This window comes from Mustela putorius, unplaced genomic scaffold, assembly GCF_011764305.1.
Source record: "Mustela putorius furo isolate JIRA1106 unplaced genomic scaffold, ASM1176430v1.1 tig00000580_pilon_pilon_pilon, whole genome shotgun sequence".
In the NCBI taxonomy this organism is placed as follows: domain Eukaryota; kingdom Metazoa; phylum Chordata; class Mammalia; order Carnivora; family Mustelidae; genus Mustela; species Mustela putorius.
In genome coordinates, this window is record NW_025421423.1 from 2,231,173 (window position 1) to 2,257,090 (window position 25,918).

General features: G+C 47.8%; 1 protein-coding gene across 1 annotated transcript in view; it reads left to right on the forward strand.

Annotated features, from left to right (window-relative positions):
• The first annotated feature begins 7,554 nt into the window (after positions 1-7,554).
• Positions 7,555-25,918, forward strand: part of FRMPD1 (FERM and PDZ domain containing 1) — a 92,250-nt gene continuing 73,886 nt past the window's right edge. Inside the window, exon 1 of the mRNA XM_013053786.2 lies at positions 7,555-7,698. The gene's annotated coding sequence lies outside the window, so the exon portion shown is untranslated. The remainder of the gene's footprint in view (positions 7,699-25,918) is intronic.

Sequence of the window (25,918 nt, forward strand, 5' to 3'; positions counted from 1 at the left end):
TCTCAATACGAGTCCTCTTTTCTAGCTCTTTAGCTTGGTCTTCTTCCTTCAAGCTATGGAGTCTCCTTAAATAGCCTCTGATCTGCTCTGGCCACTCATGTTGGCCCCTGGGCAAATCAGGATACTGTGGCCTTTTGGGTAGCAACAGGGCAGCAGTCATGAAAGCAAAGGAAGCCGATACTTCTCTAGTGGCCTCACGTTGAATGAGGCTGGTCAACTGGGCCCACCATGCTGAGGTAAGGTGGGAGAGATCTTCAGATACCCCATATGAATAGGGAAGATTGGGCTGCTGTGTGCCATTGTATAGGTTGTCTACAATACAAGGGTACCAGTTGAGAGGATCAGCAGGACCTCAAATCCATTTGCTGAGCTGTGTACCATGGTATGGCACTCTCTCTGCCTGAAGGAAGGGAACATTCTTTTCTTATTTTCACAAAGGCATTTGAGGAGGGGATGCTTTTTTGCTAATCCACTGTATGTACTAATAGTGGCCCTGGGAGGGGTAGTTTGGCCCAACTGTGACATTCCCCTCTAGGAAGACAGACCTCAGCGGAATCAGGGATCTTCCCTCAGGGCCGTGTGCAGGAAGTGGGCAGGGGAGTTTCTACTCACCTGAGAAAGGACCCACTCCACTGGGGCCAGCTGGACCTCTCAAGTGGCCCCAGAATCCAAAGGCTTCAGTGTAGGCCCAGGCTCCTGAGAGCTCGTCCCCCCACAGTTTTAAATAGTGTGGCAGAGATGGCAGCCTTCACCAGCCCTGCACTGGTTTGGTCTCCATGGGTATGTGTGACCTTTTCTTTACGTTCCAGATCTAGGCCCTCACATCCTACCCTCTCCATTCCCCGTACGTCTCACAGCATGACTTCCCTCTGTAGGGAGCCAGCTGAGAGGAGGAGTCAGTTAGAGGATACAGACCCCCGTCTTTACAAGATTCCCCCTGGATAGTCATCCTAAAATGATCTATGAAATTTCTCCATATTATGATTCTGTTGCAGTCATCTTCCTCCCCACAGGGGGAGAGCTCTCTTACCCGGGTAAACTTGGATTTGAATCCACTTTCCAGCTATGACTTCTCTGAGCTCAGCTCAGTTTCTTCTTCTGTAAAATGGGGATAATAATGTTTGTGTTGCCTAACTCAGGAGCTATTGAGAGAATACAATGAGATGATTACTTTGTCTGGTGTTTTATAAACAGTAAAATGCTATGAAAAGTAAAGGAACTGAAGAAAATGATGATGGTGGGATTGTGGCATCTGCCTGTTGGGCTGTGGGGGAGCTGAGCGACAGATTCAGAGCAGAATGGAGCGTGTGTTAATCAGAACAGATGTAGTGGCAAGACCGAGGAGGGCCATGCTAGACCCTGCCGCAACCTCAAGGGCATGCCATTGGAACTGATCTTCCAATAGCTGAACCAACAGAGAAATAGAGAATTTTTAAAAGAATTAAAAGGAAAAAGCTGCTGAAGCCACTCCTCTATTTTCAAAGCCGAACACTGAAAGATTTATCATCTGAGGAATGAGATTAAAAGCTTGTCTGACGGGAGACATAAAGAACTCAAATATTTTTAAAAAATTGTGATAATCCTTCCCAGCTCTATCCGATCCTTTCCCTCTGTTGCCAACCCTATCATGAAGTCCATTGCCATGAACAAGAGATTAGAATATCAATTCTATCAAGAAGCAGAGACGGTGATTAGGTAGAGGGAAAGAAATGCAAGCAGACAAGGCTGACCAGGAGAGCTGAGGAAGCAGTCCAGAAAGGAGACGTGCTTGCCACATCCCCATCCCCCACCCCTCCTATAAAAAAGTAAAAATGGGTCATCTTTAGGGACATGACTGGGGTAAGTGATCAGACACAGTTTGGAGGGTACTGGGAGATGGGGCTCTCTTCACTAATACACAGAAAATGGACTGTCTCCTCTAACTCCCTATTTGCTGTATTTTACAGTGAGCTGGACAGTTTGTTTTTAAGAAGCGAGCAGTGAATGTCTGCTTCTGTGTCCTAGAATCTTGGGAGTAAGAACATGTTGTTTTTATGTCATTGTTTCTCTCTGTAGAGCAACAGTTAACTTGTTCTCAAGAGGTAATATAATCCTCGTGATAAGCGCCCAGTTTCTTTTGCAGAGAACAGCCAGACCGCTCTCTCTGACTAGGTCACGAGTTAGCTTCCTTAATCTCAAACCATCTTTTGGTTTGGAGCTCAGGGAGCTCGGTCTATAAGGTATCATTCTCTCCTTTTTCAGAAGAAGAGGCAGTAGCTCAGAGAGGTGATGTGACTGACATTCCCCAAGCCACACAGCAGGATAGGGACAGAACTGGGTTCTAGAACTCTAAAGCTCTGCTTTTCTACAAGCACCTTGCCACAAGTGTAGCCTTGGATCTCATACAGGGCTACTTCTAATGCTCTACCTGCAGTACTCCAACGTCCATGAGTCCTGGCTCACCTTGGTCTCAAAGAAACTGTCTTTGTTATAGTTCAGGATTCAGTAGGTCTTGAATAGTAAAGATATGTACTTGGTTTTTGTGGTATAATAACACTTATAACCAAACCATGCCATTCCCCATCCAGTTGAATTTGTGTTAATGCTGCGGTACATCAAAAGGCATGAGTCCACTTAATCTCACAAAACAAACTGAGGGTTGCTGGGGAGAGGGGGGTTGGGAGAAGGGGGGTGGGGTTATGGACATTGGGGAGGGTATGTGCTTTGGTGAGTGCTGTGAAGTGTGTAAACCTGGCGATTCACAGACCTGTACCCCTGGGGATAAAAATATATGTTTATAAAAAAAAAAAAGGCATGAGTCCATAGTAGGTGGTCAATGATGTTGGATGAATGGCCTTTTGGAGGCCCTTAAGGAATCGTGTCATTTTAGGTCTAAAAGAACCTTGAAGATCATTCGGTGTCATTTCTCTTCTCATCTGGAGCCTGAAGAGTGAGGGGACTTGGGGGCAAGTACCAAAATGGTATTAGACTCCTTTTTTTTTCTTTCCTGTTTCCCAGACCACTGTTCATTTTTTCACCTGCACTGCTTCTCATTAATTTGATATGAAGGCCTTAAAATGGCCAACGAACTTATGTTCTGGTATACAAAATAGAAGTTTCTAACGTCTCCTTTCAAAATGTTACTCCCTACCAAATAACAGAGACAGGTTTAAAAATTTTTTTTTTTAATTTTTATTTATTTATTTATTTTTTAGCCGTATGGAATTTGATCATTCCACAGAAGAGCAAAAACTTGTCCTAAATCACTACAGACAGTAAAGCTGAAATTTGAAGCAGTAAACGATTCTATTTTGGGAACAATAGATATAAAGTCAGGAAGAGTTAGGTATTCCAAGAAGGAAATTGTATAGAAAAGCTAACTATTAAGTCAGCTCTCAGAAGTATTTGAATGCAAAGGAGATTAATACAGATAAGGGGAAGGTATGGGCACTTAGCAGATAACAAATGGCACACTCATACCATAGAGAAAGCAAAACTTTTAGCTGAAATGGTACTTATGGGAAATAAATCCAAACCTCAGATGTTTTAGTCAGGAAGTCTCATTAGGATGCAGCACAGCTTCTCATTATGGGCTATTACATAGTGTCACTAAAAAAAGGAGAGACATCCGAGAGGGACAAGGCGTGATCAAATAGCCATATGAGAAATTGCAGTCTTGCTGTATCTTGTTCTGTGTTAATATTGGATCATTTGATGGTATCCTGTCACCAAAAATGACTTCAGAGTGACAGAAACAGAGATTAAAAGTGATCTAGATTGAAATGACAGCTTTTAGGGTAAAGTTCTTTTGAGAAACTTCTGTATATTTTATTCATCGATTTATTTTTTCATTCAACAAATATCTATAGAGTCCTAGGAAGACAAAAATAAATAAGGTAGTCGTCTTTCTCAAGAAGGCTTCGGGAAGGCAGACATGTAAATAAATTATTGTAATGCGGTGTGCTTGGTGCTTTATTTGAAAAGTAGCCCAGCCACAAAGGAGGGGCTGGGGAAGACCTCGGAGAGGATTTAGAGGAGGAAGAATTTGACAAGTTGTAGGAAAAGCCTGGAAAGGAGGAAGCCACCCTGGGTCAGGCATTAACTTCTGCAAAGCACTTAGCTGGGGGTGGGGGGGATCTAGAATCCTGGGTGCGGCCCAGCACTACTATTGTTGGGCTTCAGAATCTTAAGGTCAACGGCGTCACCCTCTGGAGCCTCAGTTTCCCTCTGTGAAAAAAACTGAGGGACTCTCTAGAACTTGCTGGAGTTGACACAGGTTAACAAGTGGCTGGCTATGCTAGGGTTTAAGGAAGGGCGGTTTGGCTGAGACCGTATTTTTTAGCACTATGCTTCATGTCTTTCATTGTGTAAACTATTATGTGTAAAGCACTTAAAACAGTGCCTGGCACATAGTATTAAGTTAATAAATTATAGTTATTTTAGGGCGCCTAGGTGGCTCAGTTGTTAAGCATCTGCCTTTGGCTCAGGTCATGATTCCGGGTCCTGGGATGGAGCCCCGCATCAGGCTCCCTGCTCAGCGGGGAGCCTTCTTCTCCCTCTCCCACTCCCCCTGCTTGTATTCCCTCTCTCGCTGTGCCTCTCTCTGTCAAGTAAATAAATAAAATCTTAAAAAAAAGTTATAACTAGTTTTACTCTTGTGAAATATGTTGTGCCCTGGGATTTGGCATGAGGTAATAGGGTGACATCTAGATGGGGCTGTGACATCTAGATGGGGTCAGATTACTGAGGGCTTCATGCCATGCCAAGCATTTAGGATTTTATCACAGGGCCAGGAAGAAACAATGCAGGTATCTTGAGCCGGAGAGTGATTTGTCAGGTTCATGTTTTGAAAAGATCCTTGGCAGCATGAGGAAGATGAATCGCAAATCAGCTAGACTAGAGGCATTTACTACGGCTTCACTGAGAAATGGTGAGGCTCCAACTATATATAAGTAAGGCCCAGGCAGCTAGCAAGATGAAGAGGAGACGTGGATAAGCGGTGTTATGGAGACAGAGTTGACTCAACTCAGTGCCCAGGAGGGTTTGAGTACCGGGAAGCAGGAAGAGTCTAGAACATTCCCTTTGGTTTTGGTTTCAGGGCCACTACCATTTGAGATACAGAAGCCATGCAGAAGCAGTAATTTAGGCAAAAGTTGTGAGATTGGTTTTGGCTCTTTGGGGACTGGGGCATCTGAAGAGGATTCACGAGATGTCCGACAGGCAATTAGGTCTCTGGGTCTGAAGCACAGAAGAAGGTCTAGGCTGAAGCCATACATCTGCTCTGCTCAGTGAGAGAGAAGAGACAAAAGAGACCAAGAAGGGACATGAGCAACGTTTGCATTTAACCAGCCAGCAGACAAGAAAGGCTGAGGGAGAAAAGTAACCAGAATGGGAACCTGGGCAGAGAGCGGCAGGAGCCAAAAGGTGAAATTGCTTATACATTAAAGCTCCTGAAGAGGCAGATGCTTCTGGTAGGGGCAGCTACGAAATGGAGAGGGACAGGGCACAATTCCGTGTGAGAAATTTGTACTCAGGACAAGAGGGGTGAGTTTTTGTTTTCCTTTCTGACAAGTGCCCTCTTCAGTCTTTGATAATCTGCATTAGGGAAAGTAATTTGGTTCTTTTTTTTTTTTAAGATATTATTTATTTATTTGACAGACAGAGATCACAAGTAGGCAGAGAGTCAGGCAGAGAGAGAGAGGGAGAAGCAGGCTCCCCGCCGAGCTCGATCCTATGATTCTGAGATCACAACCCGAGCCGAAGGCAGAGGCTTAACCCGCTGAGCCACCCAGGCACCCCTGGTTCTTAATCTTTATCTACAACACATAATCTTAAAAAATTAAACTCTATTTAGAGATAATTATAGATTTACATGGAGTTGTAAGAAATAATGTGGATAGGTACTACACTGAATTTTTTAGAAGCTTACTTTATTTCCACCATGGCTTCAGAATTTTCCATATTTTGTCGACTTTCCTGAATGATGCTTATTCTGAGGCAGAGTTTAGGACACTGTATCTACAGTGGAGGCAGGAAGCGGGAGATGGGAAGCTGACCCTCAGGAGTGAAGGGCTAACTCAGCCCATGGATCTGGGTGACAAAGGAGCTGGGGCACTGAGAGAAGACAGATCTTTGAGGCACTGAGGGAAAATAGATCTTGTAGGTAGCTAGGAGGCCTTTCAAAGACAAAGAGCCTCTGAGGAGAGAAGTTTTGAATAGAAACCTGGATTTGGAAGTAAAAGGTAGAGAGGAGGTAGGGGCCAAGTGCCTTTCTTCAGGTGGGCCAGGCATGTTACAACTCCTACAATGCTATTTTTGTTTTTTGGTTTTTTTTTTTTCGTTTTTTTGATGGACACCCTTATTACTATACATTTGTGCTCCATTCCATCACCAGAATGACCTAACATTCCAACCTGATGGGGCCCTTCCCTACTCAAAACTTCCCGCCCTGCTTCAGCTCTCAGCTCCCATCCTTCCCTCAAGGGGATCCCTCTCATCCTTGGGTCTTTGCTCCTGTGGCCTCTGCCTAGAAAGCTCTCTCCAGACTCCTCCCTTTGACCGCCAACCTCCTTGGCCTTTCCAGTTTCTGCAGAGCCGGCATGCTCTCCAAGAGGCCTTCTTCTGTCTCTCAGCCAATGCAGGTGCCCCTCCCTGGCAGCCTGGGATCACATTCTTGTTAGAAGTGTGTTGATTAATAGCCGTTTAGACAGTACATTCGAGAAGGCATTATAGTGCTTTATTTGAAGTTGTATCTCCAGTGTCGAACGTCGTGTGGAGAAGATTCTTCAGCAAGGAGAAGAGTTCTCAGGCAGAGGCATGGGTTTGGGTCCGATGTATAGAGAGGTGATAGAACAGGAGCCAGAAGAGTGGTTAAATGGCCCAGGAAGTCAGAAGGGGGCTGAGTGCACAGTTCCAGGGTACCCCAGCATTTTAGGGCTTTGGGATTTGAGGGTCCCGCAAGGGGACCAAGAAGGAGTGGTTCGAGAGGTTTAGGAAAGCTGAGGGACCTCAGCGATCAGGGATGAGGGCCGTAGTGCCCAAGTGGGTCCACCTCTTCATCCTCCCACAGCCCTTGGCTCCTTCTGCTGAGAGGAGGGCAAGTTGGGGTCATCTGCATCCCCCCCCCCACCCCCAGTCCCTCCTAGTTGGGAGTTCTTCGAGAGGCCTTGCGGTATGACAGCCAGAGGAGGGGTGGGGTGAGAAGGAGGTCTTTCGTTGGGACTCTTCTGGATTCCAGCTCCGGCCCCACCGCCTCCGGGCTGGGTGACCTTGGGGGAGCCCCTTTCCTCTCCCAGCCTCAGTCTCCCCGTGGGTACTCGGCGGACGCTGCGCGCCCAGGTGGGGAGCCGCGGGAGGCCGGCGGAGGCAGGGCCCGGGTGGGAGCGGGACCGCCCACTGCGGCGGGCCGGGACCTCGGGGCCCGCGGAGGCGGCGCGCGGGGCTCCTCCCCCGGGCCGAGGGTCGCGGCGCCGGCAGCTGGCGGCCCCGCAGCTGCAGCCTCAGCACCTGCCGCGACCAGACGGCGCGGGCGCGGCCGGGCCCTGCGCTCCCCCCTCCGGCTGCAGCCGCGGCGCGGGAGGCGGAGCCCGAGCCGAGCCCGAGCCGAGCCGCTTGCCCGAGCCTTGCCCGCGTCCGTGCCCGCCGCCGGGCGGGGCCGCCCCTCGCTGAAAGCGTCAGCTCTCCCGGTCCGCGTCCGCGCGGGCGGCGCCTCCTCTGCAGGTAAGGGTGAGGTCCCGGCGCCGCAAAGTTTTGGGGGGGACTGACGGTCTACGCCCCGGGCCTGCGCCTCCGGGAGCGGCAGGCTGCCTGTCCCTCGGCTTCCTCCGCGCCGCCCTCCGCCGTGCGCTCCGTTTGCACCGCCGGCCCCGGGTGACCCGCGCCCGCCTCCAGTCCTCGTGTTCCCATCGCTGTGGGAGGCGCGTCCGCGGGCTCGCTCAGGGCCTGCAACGGTTAAATCTCTCACAGTATCACTGTGTTGCTTAAGTTTTTGAGATCTGCATGGTGGAGTGCAAAGAGCGGCAAACCGGGAGGCGGGAGACCTGGGTTCAGGTGCGGCCAGGGCCAGCGCCAACTTTCTGAGTGACCTCGGACCAGCCAGCCCTGCCCCGTCTCGATGGCCACACCTGGACTAGGATGGGTTCCCCGGCGATGGTCATCTGAAGTGCACGCCTGTGTTGCCATTTTGTGAGTCAGGGGCAACCCTGAGTGTCTCAGCTCCAGGGTTCCTTGGGGCGGGGGAGGAACCCACAGAGATCAATCTGGGCCTGGGGCGGTGGTGCTGGGTGGAGGGGGAGGTGGATCCCGTCGCTAACCAGCTGCAGTTTTGGCTGAGTTGTAGGGGGGTTGTTGAGCCAATCTCTGGGAATAGAGGATGCTCCCAGAGCTAGGAGTCTGGGCCCTGGCTTCTGGTGACCCCTCTGCCATCCATTGATTGTGTGACCTTCGGCAAGTCCCCTGTTCTGGTTTTGCCGCCCCCACCCCCACCCCCACGAAGTGGGGAGGGAGGAATGTGCACTAGATGATGGTTGTGGCCCTTTCGCCGTAAAGTCTGGAGAAGTAGAATCTTCCAGGTCTCTCCATTTACGATTAGTTTGGGTAGAGGAACTCTTTGACTAAACATCCACCCAGCGCTTGCAAATCGGAGTTTAGAAAATAAAGGAGGCATTTGCGGTGTGCTTTGGGAGTCCCGAAATAGACATGGCAAGGATTGGTGAATGTTGGCCTTTCCTCCTTCAGTGCTTTGGACCATCATAAAATATTCAACAGCATAATGATTTGTTTTCAGAGTGGCTTATAGATCAGGAAGCATTTCTGTTTGTGAGTCGGTTATTTTTGTGAAAACCTCAAAATAGTTGTTTGGGGAAAAAAATAAATAAGGCACTGTTGTAGGGGTCCTGGCAGAGAGGCCAACATCTACTTATTTCTAAAGTGATGCTTTCCAATCAAGATGACATAGAAAATCACTCTAAATCAGGCGTTCTTTAGCGGGTGTTCAACAGGGCATAGTTGGAGAGGCCTACAGTTTGGCCAAGTCCATATTTTCCATGATGGGTACATTCTGGTGCAGCTGTGGCAGAACAAGCAGGGGGTAGTTAGCTGACCTCCTAGAAGGTGAGCTTTGTTCTTTTTGCCCAATTTGTCCCCCTTGGGCTGCAATTAGCGTTTCCTCAGTGTGTGGGTGAAATCCATTACTATGAAAGGGTTCTTATGGAAGTGATTTTATTATTTTATTTCCTTCCTTGACTTCCTGGTTTTGAGTTTCAAGCTTTATGAAATCAGAGAACTAGTAAGAGCGTGCTTTGTGACTAGGGCAGGAACACGCCAGAGTTGTGGTACATAGGTTCGCCTTTCCCCAGCCGTACTGTGTAGCTGAAGTTAATTTGTCCAGAGCCTTTGATGGGTCAGGGGCAGTAGAATATCCCTTGTCCTTTCCCTCTCCCTTCTTCAGGGGTTCAACAAGCACTGTCTCACCACTCATTCAGGAGGAAACAAATAGGAAAAATACCGGTAGGCCCTTCCCTCCAGGAGCTCAGGGTCTAGTGAGGAAGAAGGAGGAAGATACTGCAGGCATTCTGGGAGTTATTACTGGGCATCTCTGGGGACACTGAGGAGGGCACATTCAAACTGGGGACAATGGGGAAGCCTGCACCACAGAAGGTGGAAGGAAGAAGAGGATTTCAACAGGTGGTGGAAAGTGGAAAGCCCACTTTAGGTCGAGGAACTGGTGTGAGCGGAGCTACAGGATCCGGAAAGCTCAGGAGCCAGATGGAGAACACCGGGTCAGGTGGGAGCAAGGAGGAGGCAGAGCACTTCAGAGCAGAGGACAGTGGGGAGAGGCTCAGGAGGCTCCCAACTTGGGCTCGAGTCGACACTGGTTTGGGGATATTGGGCTTCTGAACTTCCTTTTTGCAATTTGTAAAGGGGGAATAATAATTCCAAATGCACACGTTTAAATGAGATCATGTGTAAAGTGCCTAACAGTGTTTGCACAACGATAGATATTTAATAATAGTTTCTTTTATTAGAGTGTTCACAGGCAAGCTCCGTAAGTGTTGCTAGTCTCCACTGAAGTAAATGAATGGTGCCTTTTGTTTTAGCATAGGTATTGACTTGGAACCTCACCATCGGACTGGATGGAGGTCCTGTGCCAGGGCAATTTGTATTCGAGGTACATCCTGATTCAGGAGCAGGGGGTTTTTGTTCTTCAGGGGTGCTCACATCAGACACTGACATCAACCACAGACAATGCCCTGTAAATACTGTTAGGTGGTAGGAGGCCACAGGGAGGTTTAATCAGAACACGCAATCCCTGCCTCCCACAGGCTTATCACTGTGTGCTCAAGGACCCAGGTGGGGGGATTTGACAGTCAGACACAGTTATAAATACATCGGCATTGTCCATGTATGCTGGGAACCATCTGCCTTAGTGTGGGTTGCTGGGGATTTATAGTACCAAGGAGGAGACTAGGATAGGAGGGTGAAGAAGGACATTGCAGTACTTTATGACCCTGTGTACACCATGAGGCCGCCGTAATACTGTCCTGCATTTGTTCATGCAACACTTACTCATAGAACACCTTCTCTGTGCCAGGCAACCATTCTAGGTGCTGCAGAAACACACTGGACCCAAAGAGAAGATGCCTGCCTGCCTGGAGTTTATATTCTAGTGGGAGAAACATGAACGAGTCAACCCATGAATAAATTGCAGGCTGGCTAAGAGCTGAGAAGGAAATGAGCAGGGTAAAGGGAGAGAAGGTGCAGGGGGTGGTCGAGGAGGGCCTGCCTGAGTCAGTGGGAGCTGAAGGAGAGAAAGAGCCAGTTGGGACGAGAGCTGGGGGGCAGGGGTGGGGCGCAGTCCAGGTCAGTAAGAAGCTGTGCGGCTTTGGCGTGAGGATGCAGACTCTGGGCCGCCGCGTCTGGATTTGAATATCGGCCCCACTGACAATTAAGTTTATTCCACTGTCAGGTTATTTAATCTCCGGGATTTCAGTTTCTTCCCCATAAACTGGGCATAATAACCCTACTTGATAGAGTTGTTTGGGAGTTAAATGAATTGATATATGTAATGTACTTGAAATAGTACCAGGTATGTAGCAAGCACCATTAAGAGGGTGGGGTGATGGTGAAGGAGGGAACAGCAAATGCAAAGGCTCAGAGGCCTGAAAGGCTTTGTGTGTTCTGTGACCAGACAGGCTGTGTGTGTGGATATTACCCCCATAGTTACTGGGAGACACCAGAGCGGGTTCTCTGCTCCTTCAGTACAAAACTAGGTTTTAGGAGTCCTGAAAAGAGGAACATGCAGCCAGCCACAGTACCCTTCCCTGCCAGGTCAGGCCCAGAGTGGCGTGGTGAGCTGCTGCCCACTTTTGGGAACATCCCACTGTAGATCCACTTCTTTAAGATCTCTTTTCCTTTCTCCCTTCATCTCTCCTTTTCTGGTCCTCCCGCTCCTTCCCCTACCTCCTTTCTTGTCTGTCCCTCTCTCCCTCACCTCTTCTCCCTTCCCCCCATCTCTTCTCACTGCAAGCCCTGAAGAGTAGTGCCCCCTGGAATGCTCACTCATGTGCAAAGTGGAAATATGCCTAGTGTCACCAAAGCCAGCCTTGCCCACCCGCTGTGTGATACCCTCTGGCGAGCATCCTCCCACTCCCACCCTGGAAATTCCATGGCACTGCGGGTGGGGTGGGGCGGTGGGTACCACATAGTGACCTACAACCTTACTCTCTCCCTTGATCCCTCTTGGCTGAAATCCAGTCACTCACCAAGTCCTGTCCTTTTTACTTGCAAAACCTCTCTCAAACATGTCCCCACATTTCCATTCTCTCTCTGAACATCAGCCCTCTGTTTTGTGTAATGTATGGCCCAGAGAACTGCAGTGGGGTCTCCTGTGGATGGATAACGAAGTCCTGAGTCCTCAGGCTTGCAGACATGACGGGCTGTCTCCATCAGTTCTCTCCACCCCCCCTCCCCTACTGTGTCCTCCACACTTAATCCCTCCAGCGTTTGCCTCTCCATCTGGCCCCTCTGCTGCATGTACCTCAGCCCTGGTGGTCATGCCCATGCCAGAGGGCCCAGCTCAAACCCTGTTTGCCCTAGCAGCTGTCTTCCGGACCCCCTCATCCCAGGATTCTCATCTTCCCCTAAGCTCCCGCTGCATTCAGTACTGCTCATAGGGAAGCCATCACCATCAACTGTGGAGGATTTTGTATGCGGTCACTTTCGCTTGTGGCCATGGCCTTGAGAAGTCCCTGGGAGGCCAGACACAATGTCCCTCTGACGTCTGCCCCACAGCCCTTCTCACAGAGCCTAGCCCCAGTGCAAGCTTGATACGTGTTTGCTGTAATGGATTGACAAAAGCCTGCGATTTCCCTGAGATCTGAAATGGTTTGAGTCATGCCAGGAACACGATGCTGATGCTCAGGGCTTGGGGTCCCCAGCTGAACTCACTTGAGACATTCTGATGCCTTGAAATGTAGGTCTTTCTTTCGATGAAGAGGTGATGTCACTTCAAACGTGAGTCTGAATTTTGAATTTAGCTTTCCGATACGGCCTATTTTTAATTGATATACTATGTAAAAAATGAACCTCCAAGCTAGATAAACTTATCAATAATTATTTATATCATAAAAGGATGTTTTACCTTACCGAAAGATCTGGAATGGCTTTCAAATACCAAACATGACCATGAACTTAACACCATTCAGTATATAAAATTTTGATTTATGCACAGCTGTTTTAGCCGTACTTCTACTATAGTGTAAGATATGTACCAAACTTAATATGCATTCATAGAAGAATAATGCTGTCTTTGGGTAACTACAAATTACATTATGCAGCCCTGCAAATATGAGGTTTTTTTTTTTTTTTTTTTTTTTTTAATAATGAACTATCTGCCTGAAGGACAATGGAAAGCCCTATTTGGTGCTTGGCCAGGTGGTGTGAGGGCAGTAACCATTAATTTCACTGAAGTGACCCAGTATTTTCAGGGACTTGATGTTTGGAGACGCTTTTGCCAGTGGTTAGAAGTGGTATGGTTAGAAGTGTTCACAAACTGGCTGATAAATGATGTGTGTACTTAACACTGGTACTTTTTTAGAAAAAGTTGGTGGGGGGGGGTGAAGACACTAATTACAAGCTAATCTAAAAATATGAAATATGGTAAATCTAAAAATATGAAAGTCTATTGCTTTGACCTCTCTTGAGGAGTGATCTGAGAAGCGCAGCCATTTCAGTGAAAGGGTAACATGGCAAATTTTCAAAATCCTGAACGGAGAGAGCTTCAGAGGAATTCATCCGGATGTAACAGTGCTTAGTTCTCTGAGATTTTGACTTAAGAGAAGACAGATGTGCAGGCAGACGAGAAATGCTGGCTTCCTGTCCTCTGAGTATCCAGAATGTAGGGTGTACGCTAGCACTTGTTACAACCAGTGATAACCATACCCCTCCTCCCCCCACAAAAACCCCCTCCAAAACTAAGTTTTGAGTGGTAACATAGGTAAGCCTCTGTGGTACGGCTTTGTTGTTTTCTTTGTTCCAAATGTAGAATTCAGAAGAATGCAAAAGGAAAAGCAGTTATGAAAATAAACATGGAGTCTCTGTTCTTTCTGATTATCCCTGGAGAAGGACATCAAGCCCAAAGCTCCCTTGGTACGGGGGGCATAAGCTTTTGGCTTCTGGTTAGGTTAAAGGGTGATGTCCATATGGACATACATGCTTTCCCTCTTTCTTCTGCTGGGTGTCAGAGACATTTGTATACAGGATCAGGAAGAATAATTTCTTTTCTGAGCTCATTTCTGGATGGTTGCAGTTATTTAGTTTTTTGTTGCCACAAAGGCTGTGTAATAAGTTCCTTAGAGCACTCCCCATCTATATGCCAAAAGCCCAGACTCATGAGAAATACTGTACAGGATATTTTAACCAACAGTCATAGACCTCCAAACAGAGTTGCCAACTCTGGAGATGATCAGCTATAGCCCTTTCTGGTGCAGGAATTATTCCCTAGCACACCCAGTCTCTTTCTGCTTGGACCTGCCAATCCCCGAGGCATTTCTCTTCCATTGTCAGTTGGCTCTGATTATTAGAAAGTTCTACATTATGTTGAACTAGACTCTCTCTCCAGGTTGTGGCTACTCCATTGGCCTCGATTCTGCCCTTTGAAGCCCCACACAAAAATCCATCACTTCTTCCCCATAATGGCCGTTTAAGCCATTTGGACAAAGACAGGTCCCCGAGGCTTCACTTCTTAAATCAGAACATCCCGTTTATCCTGTCCCCTGAAAAAGGCAGAGCAAAGAATTGGACACAATGGCCATGCAGGTGAGCCTGACCAGCGTGGAAGGGAGCAAGACCGTGACGACCTCACTTCAGAGTCTGGTTTTTTTGGCAATCAGCATGACCTGAGACCTGGTTAGGTTCCCCGTGGACACCCCCTAGAGTTTGCTGGAGAACCGCATGCACGCTGGTGGGATGTAGAGGAGAGTGTCCGGGACTAGTGGCTGAGGTGGAGTGGCTCTGGGTGAGGCGGTCCCCTCTCTGGGACCCAGATCCCTCATCAGTCATAACTTCTCAGGCACTGTATTAGTCTCCCGTGGCTGCAGTCACAGATGACAGCAGCCTCAGCTGAAAACAACAGATGTGTGTTCTCTCACAGTCCTGGAGTTCAGAAATCTGAAGTCAAGGGGTCATCAGGGTTGCACCCCCTTGGAAGGCTCTAAGGAAGGAATTTTTTCTCTGCCTCTTCCAGCTTCTGGTGGCTGCCCGCGTTCCTTGACTTGTGGCCACCACTGCCAGCCCTGTCTCCCTAGTCCCATGGCTTCCTTCTGTCTGTGTCAAATCTTTCCCTGCCTCACTCTTATAAGGACCCTTGTCATTGCATTTAAGGCCCACCTGGATAAACCAGGCTAAGCTCCTCACCAAGACCCTCCACTTACTTTTATCTGCAAAGATCCTTTTGCCAGTTAAGGTAACATTTATAGATTCTGGGATTGGGGTGTGGACATGGTTCTCAGGGGGCCACCATTCAGCCTTTGGCTTTCTACTTTCTCTCCTTATGTGACTGTCTTCTCTGGCCTGTATTTGAACCCAGCTGTCCAGGATCCCCAGCCTCAGGTTTTCATTCTGCAGGTTTCACATGTCTTCCTTTCTTCAGGATGGTGGCTACTGCTCTGTGGGGCTGTGTCCTGCAGATGTGGCTGGTCTTTCTGGTCCTTCGGTCCTCACTGCCAGGCCCTGGCCGGTCAGTGGAGTTTTTATCAATGGGAAGGAGAAGCTGTGGCTATTAAAATATTCATCACCAGTTCTTAGGCTTAGGGGAGATCCCATAGTGAACGTGCTCTGGATAGAGAAGGGACTCAGAGCGGAAGAGCCAATGTCCTTCCATCTTCCCTCCAATTCAGTCTGAGATTGGCTCATTGAACTTGAAGCAAATTATTTACATTCTCAGCCCCCAAGTACATCTCTCTTTCTGCGAAAGACCAGGAAATGTGTCTTCGCAGCTTTTGGAGTGTGTTGGAGCATGATCTTTTTTAGGTAGCCTGTCTCGGAAGGTCACGGCCCTTTACCTGGAGTCTTAAGTCACTGTGGGCTGATGGGGCATCCAAATGCAATGCCAGTAAAATAGACTTTTCTCCAAATAGGATCACTTTGTTTGCATTCAACATGCCAGAGGGCAAAAAAGGCCTAGGGCAGGTGGGAGTGTTGGGTCTGGAGAAGCTGGTGCTGGAGCTGAGGAGAAGCCACAGGAGGATGGCAGCCCGAGGGGGGGTCTAGCCCTGAGCACCTCCAGCCTCTGCTCGGGGTTCATACCTGCCCAGAGTGTCCTCCTTCACGCTGCTCCTCTCAGGTCTGTGTGCTTTGCTGAGAAAGGTGTGTGCAGGGATGGGGGCAGGAAGGAGTGGGGAGGAGGGAGGAGATGGATGACTCAAACAGCCCTGACCCGCCTGCAGCCAGCAGCAAGTCAGTGGAGGGCAGGGTGCTGTGTGGTGCAGAGACTCATGGGAGCCCTGGTGAGGGCTAGCCATGCCTTGGGTGAGATCCAGGAAGGTTTCCAGGAGGGACTGGCATAGAGCAGTGCATCGAAAGTACCCTCAATCATGTCCCCCCTCCCCTAGGACTCCAGATTGCCCCCCCTCCTGGGTCATCCAACCAGACCTCACCTGGAAGAATTACCAGTTTGAAAAGGTCCTTCAGGATCGTCTAGTGGGGCAGCTGTTCCAACTTCAGTGCTTGGAGCTCTAGGGCAGAGGTCGGAGAACAGTTCAGAGAACTCGGCTTCTTATTTTGCTTGCTGTGTTTAAAGAACAGTGATTTCCCATTTTGACAAGGCTGGAGCTAGCCACCTAGAAATATCCTCACATCAAAATGCCCTGCTTGGTCTTGGGAGTCTTTTCTAGGCTGGAGGGGCCCCTCCCCCGAGGTGCTGAGGAGTGGTTCCCTGTAACCTGCCTCACTTAACTGTGAGCCTCTACTAGGCAGGGATTGAGCCTGGTTCAGTCCAGAGCCCAGCAGACGGCCCGGTCCTGGGCGCAGGCTCGGTAAATGGTGCTGACCGATGAAATGAGAGACGTGGTTATGATGGCTGTCTGCCTTGCCTCTGGCTCCAGCTGCCCTCAGTGCTCTTTCGAGGCACCGGTGGTACCCTGCCTATGGCCCGGCTTCTGGGGTTCTCTGTCTCATACCTGCTTCTGCCTGTCAGCCGGGTACTAGCGAGGGCTGGTGCCTGTTTTCTGTGCTTTCAGGGGTCAGGGAGGCTGCAGACCTAAACTTCCAGCTCCAAAGGTGCTGTCTGGGGTCCTGGGTCATGGGTAAGGCCACCTGTAAACTTGGTCACTCGGTTTACCTGGCTCTTCCTTGGTACCCTATAGCCTCAGGACCAGAATCAAAGAGGCAGTGGGAGCAGAGGCAAAGTCCTGGGGCTTTTGACTCATCAGACCTGGGCTTGCTAGCTGTGTGAACTGAGGCACATAACTTACTTGCTTATTCCATTGATGATCTGTGAGTGGTTAAACTAAGAGAAGACACGAGGAAGATACAACCCCTGTCTTCTACCTATCTGTGGCAAATATTCAATAAAGGTTAATTTCCTTTTTATGTTATCTGAAGGGCTATCAAGAAGAGAGACAATTTTTGTGGGTTAGAAGCTGTCTGAAGCCAAACTTTGTTTTCCCCCATCTTTTCCAAATTCCGTCAAGCCCTCAGCAGCCTCCTAATTCCTCAAGCAGTGCTAACATCTTTGATTTCTTTCTCTCTGCTTTCTACTAATTATTATCAGCTCTCTGTGTATATTTGAAGAGGTTGCTTTCCCTGTCTGGGCCTCTGTTTTTTTTTTTTTTTTATCTGTAGACTGGGTTATATCTAAGACCTTTAATAGCCCCTGCACTGCATTTAATTCCACAACACAACTCAATTTCACATAGAGCAACCACTATGTGAAGGGTGAATGTTCTAGGCCCCAGGGCACATAGGAATGGAGAAAGTCATCAGTCTTGTTGTAGAGGTCACAGCCCAGTGTGGGGACAAACAAACGAAGCTGTGTGATAAAAACTCTGGAAGGGGATGAACCCAGAGCTGGGGGATTCCAAACCAGAACAGGGAGAGACTAGTCACTTGAGGAATGTGTGGGCTCTTTGCCCTCAGGGAAGAATTATCTAGAAATGTTTGCTGCTGGCATGAAAGCATTAATGATGGAGACGGGTGGCATTAGAATTTTCGCTTTGAATTGGAATTATCAGATGGAAAATCCCAGCACAGATAGCATGGATTAGGGGCCTTATTTCCTCTCTTCCTCTGGCTTTCCTGCAAAGGAAAAGAAACCCAAATCTCCAGAATATATTGACCTTTATGCACAGAAGCTCTTGGGATATGCAGCGTCGTTTAACAAGTACCGTTTTTGTGTGCCTGAGAAATGTCTAAGCAGATGCAGAATTACGTGCCTAAAGAGAATTAATCTATTTTTTGTCATGATTGTGTTCAGAAGCTAATTTTCAAGGACAGTTTCAATTTTCCCAGCCGTCTGGATGATGTGAGAAACACACAATCAGTGCACTCCCATCCCTTCTCCTATATTTATTCTGCCCCAATTAATCTGATTAGATTCTATAAGCTTTTATTGATTGCCTATTATAAGTTAAGCCCAGTGTTGAAAGGCTATGGGTATGACAGACTATATCACTATCCAGAAGTTTCTTTCCTAGCTGGACTGATACGACTTATGCCCAGGAGTCAGCAAACAGAACCATCTATTCATTGCGGATTGCTGAGTACATTGGTGTGAGTGCCAAGATTTGGCTCCAGGCAGAGAGGTCTGGGAGAAGGATGATGAGGATGGTTCTCAAGAAGGTTTTTGGAGGCGTCTGCATTGGAGATGGGCCAATGATTGCAAGCTGAGTCAAGGTGCAGGGGAATGAACAGGTTGGCAGGTGAATTAAGCAAGAGCCAACTTTTCATTCTCATCCTCAGCCTCTCATTCTCATGTCATAAGAATGGAAATAATACCCAGGTGGCCAACAGACATATGAAAAGATGCTCCACATCATTCATCATCAGGGAAATGCAAATCAAAACTACAGTGAGCTATCACCTCACACCTGCCAGAATGGCTAAAATTAAGAACACAAGAAACACGTGTTGTTGAGGATGAGAGAAAGAGAGAGGAACCCTCTTGCACTGTTGATGGGAATGCGAACTGGTGCAGCCACTGTGGAAAACAGCATGGAGGGTCCTCAAAAAGTTAAAAATAGAATTATCCTGTGATCCAGCAATTATGCCCCTGGGTATTTATCCCCCAGAATGCAAAAACACTAATTCAGAGGGACACATGCACCCCTATGTTTATAGTAACATTATTTACAATAACCAAGATATGGAAGCAGCCCAAGTGTCCATCTGTAGATGAATGGATAAAAGATGTATATATACACAAGGGAATATTACTCAGCCATAAAAAGAATGAAATCTTGCCATTTGCAATTACACGTTTGGAGCTAGAGAGTATAATGCTAGGCAAAATAGGTCAGTTGGAGAAAGATGAATATCATATAATTTCATTCATATGTGGAATTTAAGAAACAAAACAGGAGAGCCTGGATTGCTCAGTCAGTTAAGCAACTGCCTTTTGCTCAGGTCATGATCCCAGGGTCCTGGGACTGAGCCCTGAGTTGGACTCCCTGCTCAGCTGGGAGGCTGCTTCTCCCTCTGCCCCTTTCCCCACCCCACTCATGCTCTCTCTCAAATAAGTAAATAAAATCTAAAAACAAAACAAAACAAAACAAATGAACAAAGGAAAAAAGAGAGAGAGGGAGGAACCAAGAAACTGACACATAACTATAGAGAACAAATGAATGGTTATCAGAGGGGAGGTGGGTGGGGGGATGGGTGAAATAGGTGATGGGGACTAAGGAGTGCACTAGTGATGAGCACTGGGTGATGTATAGAAGTGTTGAGTCACTGTATCGTGCACCTGAAACTACTGTGTTATAATAGTATGTTAACTCTACCAGGATTTTTAAAAAACGCATGAAAGTATTCCTTTTTCATACATGATGCTTCAGCAGGCCTCAGGTCCTTTGCTCATGCTATTCCCTTTGCCAAGCCTGCTTTTTCCCTTCATCTACCAGGAGAACTGTGATTTATCTTCCAGTTTATGTGCACTTCTGTTCAGGCCTCATTGACTCTCCCTCTCCTGGCTTCTCATAGTGTTTTATCTATAGTTCTTTCTTAGTATGGTTCCTGGAACATTCCAGATCCCCAAGAGATATCAAGTGAATAAACTGATGACTGAATAACTGATTATTAGGTTTTGTGGCTGGCTTAACTGCTGGAAATGTGAAATGTTTGCTGAGAAAGAAGTGGAGGGCCCCAAGGTGAAAATGTGGGTGGTGAGTACTGAGCCAGAAGACCACTAAGGTGGGGTAGGGGAAACAACCTAACAGCCTTTGGAGAGGGAATAGGATATTGGGTTTCTAATGAGTACAGTACACACAGGAAAAAAAAAAAACACAAAAGAAAACAACTCTGGGGAAAAAAAACACTGTAGACACAGAACATTTGAGGAAAAAAATCTGCCTCCAGAGTGATCAAAGAGGACAACAACCCAAATAATTAGCGGCTTATATGTGATGATGTATCTCAACATTGTGATGCGGACTTCGCTAAAACAGACTAAATGCCCTACAATAAGGGGTTAGCTTTAAGGATGGCATTCCTATCAATAGGATATCTGAATTAATGTCGTACAATCATAAAGACATAGGTAAATGTTTAAGTGGTATTGTTCCAGGAAAAAAAAAATCAGGCTATAAACCGGCATATATGGAAAGTTCCTAATCATGTTGAAAATGTGTATTTTCACACACAGAGGCTAGAAAGGTAATTAACGTGTAGAAGGTAGCAGATAGTTTCTATTTCCTTCTTTCCAAAAAAGAAGAATATCAAAATTTTCTACCAGTCACATGTATTACTTTTATAATGGTGGGGGGGATGAGGAGTATTTGGGAAGAAGAGAGAAGCTACTGGAGGGTATTGTTGGAGCGTCAGGGTATTGAGAGCAAGATGGGTGCATCGTTTATCTTGCAAATACCAGACAGGTAGTGTTTTCATAAGGAAGAGTGGTCTTGGGTCCATTTGTGTGAGTGTATTTATAGACGTGAAAGCTTTGGGGGAAGGAAATTGATTGATTTTTTTTCCCCTTGAACTTTTGAAATTATTCTTTCCACTCCATTTGTAATTGAGCCTGTGGAGGTATTCTTACTTCTTCCTCTCTCGGGCACTGCGTCAGACCTAAAAATGTCAGCTGGCGTAGGATGTGGGTTTTGCCAAAGTGACCCCCCTTGAAGTCTTCATGAGACTCTCTCAAGTGCTTAAAATTGGGGTCCCGAGGAAGACCACCTTCCGAAATCTGTCTTGCTCTTTTGCCTGGTTTCGCCCCTGCGCTCTGGCAACCCCAGATGATGGGTCAGAAACTGGCCCGGCATCACTGGGATCGAGGTCCCCGGAAGCCCCCAGGTAAGGGGCTCAGGGAGAGGCACGTGCATTGGGCGCTGTCTGTTGGAAAGGTTTATGTGGAGGCCAATCTGGCATCACCTTATCCTGGGGACGTAACATTAGTCTGCAGAAAAAGAGATCAGAGCTGGGTAGAGTCTCTTTAAATATTAATAATAGTGATGCCTTTTGCCACACATCTCCAAAGAGCTCGGAGTAGTGCAGACATTACCTCATCATTAATTTTCAGTGTTCTTGGGTGAGAAGCTGATGGCAAGTATTATGGTCTCCATTCGGGGCAGAATGTAGCAAACGCTTCAGATAGTGGAGCTGAAGTCAGGAGTGGTTCTGACCAGACACTGACTGACAAAAAGATTCGAGACATTTTGGGGCATATTCTCCTACAGTTGTTGTACATTTCGCACACATGAACTTGCCTTCACGCATTTTGTTCCACGGCATTAATGAGGATCTACTGTGAGCAAGGTGCAGTGCTGAGCACTGTGATTGGAGGTGAGGTTTAATCTCCTTATTCCCATGGTTTAGGCCTTTGGTGATAGGGCTTCTACCTGCCGGTCCCACCCTAAGTCCCTCAGCCCTTGGTCTCCCACATTCCTCTTCCTGGTCTTCAGGGTCTCCTGATGCCTTCTCTACTTCCATCCCCTTATCTGGGCCCTTTTGCCCAGCCCTGCTGGTGTCCCTGTCCTATCCTTCATGGCCTGCCCCACAAAGCTTGCCCTGACACCACCCCACTGTATCCACAGCCGGACGTGAGCTCCAACACCAAACATGGCCAGCCCCTCTGCTGTGGCCCTTACTAATCTCTCCTTGGTATTTTAGTGATTTCCTGCTCATCATGGAAATTCATGACGACCAGAGATGGTCTGGTCCATCCTTGTGTCTCTCTCAGTGACTTGCCCCCATTAGATATGCAAGTATTCATTGGGCAAAGGAGTGAAATTGGTGGGGTGGGGGAGGTGCAGAGGACCAGGGGCAACGAAGGAACCCAGCTAGGCCTGCCCCCTCCTCTGGTGCTGATCCCTGAGGCTCCTGGTGGCCTACAGGCCTGGTCTGTCCTCTCAGCACCCACATCCTGTTCCAACCCATCCTTATGGTTGAAGGTCATTCTCTCCACGGCATCTGGAGAAACAGGGGGAAAGAGGAACGTTAGGTGGTCTTGAGCAGGTGACCTCTCTGCTTCCATTTTCGTGGACCTCTGTTGTGCGAATTTCCTCCTGCTGGGAGGGCTCTCTCCAGAGCAGCCTCGCCTCCGTTCCTGAGCCAGCTCCAGGCTGGGACTGCTCCACCTGCGGCAGGTTGTGCGAGGTTGGGCAGGTCATTTAATCTTCCCGTGGTGTCATTCCCCCATCTGTTGAGGGGGGATAATGTGTTTGAGGGTGACCTACCTCCGAGGGAGACTTATCGACTTAATGCCGAGCTGTTCACTTTAACCCGAGGCAGCGGGGCAGACCAGGCAGGCCAGGCCAGCCGGTGTAGACTCAGCGCTGCAGCCTCGCAGTAGCCCGTGGCCGCCTCGGGACACCTCGGGTGTCACGTTCTCTGTGGTCCGTGGCCCAGTGGCAGCCAGGTTGCTGTCAGCGACGTGTAGGCTCTCCTCCCTGGGCCGGTTCAGGTGGCCGAGGTGGGGAGATGAGAGTGGCATCTGGAGGGCTTCTGGAGCTGTGCTGCTGAAGGGGGAGAAGCCAGACCCCCGTGGGGGGCATGGTTGGGGCTGCCCAGGATCTGCGGGAGCGTAGGTGCCGGGCCACTGGGGGACCATCCGACTTGGCCTTGTGGCCCAGTGATCCGCTTTACTGGCTTATTCACAGGGGATGGGAAGGTCATTGGATACTCACCTTGTGGCTATGATCTCCCCGAAGGGGCCTTTTCTCTTTAAAAAGGGCGCCTGGGTGGCTTAGTCGCTTAGTCGCTTAGTCGTTAAGCTTCTGCCTTCAGCTCGGGTTAGGGATCCTGGGATCGAAGGGCTCCGTGCTCAGCAGGAGGTCTGCTTCTTCCTCTCCCACTCCCCTGCTTGTGTTCCCTTTCTCACCGTCTCTCTCTCTGTGTCAAATAAATAAAATATTTTTTAAAAATTAAAAATGAAAATAAAAATAGCTGTGCGTTGGGAGTCCCAGGAGCAGCGTGGGGAAGAGGGGAAGTGCCAGTGCGGGGAAGAGCGGCCGATTTCTCTCCTTGGACGACTCCCTTCAGCTCTGCTCCACTGGTGAGTTGTGTTCTCCTTCTGGAACACGTCCAGCTTTCTCTAGATGGTTTATAGAAAGGGAGCTTGTTGTTTTATTTGAATTGTATTTTTTTAACTGAATAGTTTAAAATCTATTTCTATGGTATATTCTTGAGCATTTATTATTCTTTGTGAAACCTGTTTAAGTGAAGGTTCTGTCAGTCTTCATAATTGCAATTTATTATGGGTTCTTCTCCAGTTTAACTGTTAAGTTTTTTCTCATGTTTTCAGTTTCCAAATTGCAGTGTTTTTCCAGCATTTTCTATAGAGATGGCATAATATTTGGTTTTGAAACTAAATTGTCAACAGGTTTTCAAATTTGTGAGATCATGGGATGTAAGACCTGACCGTGGACATTGTTCAGGCTGAGCCTCTCTGAGGTTCTTCTGATGGTGCAGTGAAGTTCTGAGAGGGTAGCGAGCGCTCTTTGCTACCCAGTTAACCAATGACTAAGTCAGGACTCGAATCCAGGTCTCCTAACTCCCTTGTCCCTAACTCTCCAGTCTACCTTATAGGATTTAGTGTTTGAATTACAAGTGAGAAGGAAAAAAAAAATCACTGTATGATTTTGTTTTTCCGTGCGCTTTAATCTGATTAAAAATTAATTTTCTAACTTCAGAAAAGCCTGTGTTGAGGGGCACCTGGGTGGCTCAGTTGGTTTAAGCATCTGCCTTTGGCTCCGGTCATAAATGATACCAGGGTTCTGGGATTGGAACGCCCTCCCCACCCCCAGCTTCGGACTCCCTGCTCAGTGGAGAGGCTGCTTCTCCATCTACTCCTCCTCTTTCTTTCTCTTCCCCTCACCCCCATGCACTCTCTCTCAAATAAAATCTTAAAAAAAAAAAAATGGGTTACCTGTGTCATATACCACAGTTAACCCTCCTACCTGGATTCATTGGCCTGTCTGCAGGGAGGATCGTTAAAGTGTGGTCCCGATCAGCATTACCTGGAGCTTGTTAGATATGCAAAAGCTGAGCCCCACCCCAACCTACAGACAAAGAAACTCCAGGCCTGGGGCCCATCTGTGTTGTAACAAGTCCGCAGCTACTGGGGAAAGTCAGAACCCCAGCCTGGCGGACTTAAACCCGCCCCCTCCTCTGCAAGAACGTGCTGGGCTCTTGTGGATTTCGCGATGTCCTCATTGAAGAAGGAGCTTCTCTCTTGCTGTTGCCAATTTTTGATGATCATTCCCCCTCCTCCCCTCTGCTTCCTTCCTTCTGCACAACCTACAAGCACATGCTCACCCACACACACCCCACAGGAGCGAAAGATCTGTGGGTAAATAATGATAGTAAATAGGAGATTTCAGTAGAAACGGTTTGTTGACCAAATGTCCCAAACACTGGATGGAGTTTGTACATTTCCAGACTTGCTAGCTCTCTAAGCGCCCTGATAAATTCGGCCGTGGCTGACCATATTGTACTGTTTTCTTCTATTTGTTACTTTAGTCATTCAAAAATCTTAGTGCCTTCTGCTTGCATGACATATGTTTGGTGTGAGGGGAAAATGTATTTGGGTTTAGAGTTTATCAGGAGGTAGAGAATATATTCAGAAATAGCGGTAAGACAAGCCAGCTGGGGATAAATACATGAGAATCATCTGTAGTGAAAAGTGGAAGCCTAGAGATGGTGGGCAGGTGTGGTGGAGGAGGGCATCATGGAAGACTTCATGGAGGAGGTAGCATTGGCGTGAGTCTCACAGGGAGGTGGGGGTTTGATGTGGGGAGTTTGGGGGTGGGTAAAGGGCATTCTGGGCAGAGGTGGGAAAAGATAAAGGCATGGCAGGGGCTCTCAGTACATTTTGTTGGGGCCAGGGGTTATTTGAAGGTGATTCGAAGGAAATGAGGCTATTCAAGTAGGTCAGTGCCAAAAGGAGAAGGATCTTCAAACACGCACTTAGGAGTTTGTTCTTTATCCTGAAGGCAATGGGGAGCCATTGAAGGGTTTTGAATGAGGGCAAGGCATGAGCAGACCTATGCTTTTAGTAACATTAATCTGCCATCAGAGTATGAGTTAGGAGGTGAAGGGGAAGTGGGGAGGCTTTGTTTTTATTTTGTAACTGTTTTGCGGCAGTATGTTGATACATTGAACCATCATCTTAATGTTTAATTAGGAGGTAATTGCTTTTCTTATGGTGATCATTGGATTTTGATATAAACTTCCAGGGCCTAGATTATTGTCCAGGGGAACACAGTTCTAATTCCATAATGAGGAATCTGCAAGAAAATAGAAATGGCTTAATGGAAGGGCTTTATAGAAACTTCCAGAACTAACTCCTTGTTCCTTGCTTTTCGTTTCTAACATTTCTTTCAAACAAAAAGTGTTTGTATTCATTTTACTCAGTAATGGCCTGGTAATGTCAGGTCACATAAAATCTAAATAGCAAGCACCTGCAATGTAGCTCGCTCTTGCTCCTTCCTCCTCTGCCTCCAAAGCTGTTTTCCCTCTCAGTCGTGGACTGATTTTGTCAAAGAACCTGAGCCTCGCTCATTTCCCAAGGATCTGCCTTCTTCTGGTGGCGACTCCAGTGGGAATAGCTGTAGCAGACTGGGAAGTCGTGAAGTTACAGACGTGCCATGATTTCTAGTATTTGTCGTGTAGAGAAGACTGTTGCCAGTTTCAGAAGGGCGGTATTTCTGGGGCCTGGGCTTTGGTTGGCCTGCTCGGTTGGTTTTAGTTAGTCATTGAGCCAGTATTCATGAAACATCGATTAAATACTGAA